This window comes from Benincasa hispida, chromosome 12, assembly GCF_027475165.1.
Source record: "Benincasa hispida cultivar pf3 chromosome 12, pf3_genome.v1.1, whole genome shotgun sequence".
Classification (NCBI taxonomy): Eukaryota; Viridiplantae; Streptophyta; class Magnoliopsida; order Cucurbitales; family Cucurbitaceae; genus Benincasa; species Benincasa hispida.
Genome location: NC_143489.1, coordinates 30,643,386 through 30,645,130, shown reverse-complemented (window position 1 = coordinate 30,645,130; position 1,745 = coordinate 30,643,386).

The following is a 1,745-nucleotide window of genomic DNA, read 5'->3' as shown; positions in this document are numbered from 1 at the left end:
TGTAGTTACATCTAAGTTCTTAAGTACCATTGATCCCTCTAATGAACAATACATCATAGTTCTACTATGAGTGGACACCTCTCAAGCCATGAGAAGGTGTGTGGCACTACATCGTTCAAGCCCCGAAATCAACCCTTAAGGGAGCAATTTATCTACTTACCCCTACTCGGGGAATGAGTGAATTTCATCTTGTGTAGCTGAGTTCCTAGCTCCCCAATCAGAGGAATCTCCAAAGTTGTAGATTTAAGTCGACAATCTGGCCACTCGCACCCATGCAAATCAAAGGACCGCCCTCACAGGCAAGAGTTCCCAACTCACTCAGGATTAAAGTTATGTTACCTATGGTCATCCTAGTGAAATGAAGTCTCTGTCATGAACGACGTTATATAAAGAGACTAAACATTTCGTGGTTCAGTCTTATACAAACTCCTTTGTATAGGACACCCTTGCTCGCATGTCTCCACATGAATGATCAAGATCAGACCATCTGTAGCACATCACAACACTTGTAACTATCTACAAAGCGGGTCATATCTGTAGTGTCACCAGGATAAGATTTTGCTCTCATATCTTTATACTACAGACCATTTAGGTTATCACTTAAGGCATGATCCACTGTATATCTCCACATACATGCTTACGTTACAATGACAACCAGGGATCTTAGTTTATTGGTTTGTGCTAAATGCAAATAAAATATCTCATATTTCATAGACAACAGTGAAGAAATATTTCATATTATTACATCACAAGTGTTTGTCCGCATAGGTGTTTACAAACTACAGGACCCTACAAGAGTTTGTGTTAACACGTCCTACGGTCTCCATCACTAGTTCGCACAGTGAGATCATTCTTGCAATCCCTCGTGGCACCCTGGGAGCATCTCCATTCGAATGGGTTTTGTGTAGTTTTTCAATATCAAGGTGAACTCCAGAAATGGATAGGGTCACTTTAGTTTTTTCCCCAATCTATTTTTTTTCCCTTCGAATTGGCTACTTAGGGCGAAACTCTAGAGGCTAAAATGATGGATCACACTTATGGGAAATTATTAAGTAAGTTAATGATTTCTTGACCAAATCAATGATGGCTAGTCGTTATAGGAACAAGAGTTGTTCTGGTATTACTGGCTAAATGAGAATGTCTCAATTCAGAGGAGGGATAAATTGACCGCCCTTCGGCAGCTTTTGTCCGAAACCTTTGAAGCGTCATTGCGAAACTAGATGGCACACGGGCTTCATGTTAGCTTTGCCAAACTGTATTGGATGGTGTATGTTTTTCAATGAGTATTTGCTTAAAATCTAACGTAGGTCAATGTGTTTTTGTTTTCGGCAACATGTTTGATTTTCTGTTAAATGCCTCTAGTTTGACCGATTTCATACAATGGAAATAGTCTTGTAAAATGTATTTCGTGGTAAACGACCTCAAATTTGTCATGGTTGAGGAGTGTCCTCATGTTCCAACCCTTGATGCACCGCGAAGTGTTCGTAATGCATATGAGGTGTGGATGAAGGCTAATTCATTGGCCCGACTTCACATATTGGCTAGCATACCTAATGTTTTGACCAAAAGGGTTGAGAACATGGTCATTGCACGTGAGATCATGGACTCCTTGCAAGAATTGTTTGAACGTCAGTTCTTACTTTTTGAGCACAAAGGGATGGATGACAATACTAGTAGTGTCAGTTTCCAAGTTAAACTCCAGGAAGAGAAAGCAAGTGTTGTTGACTCTATTATAGTTCATCGAC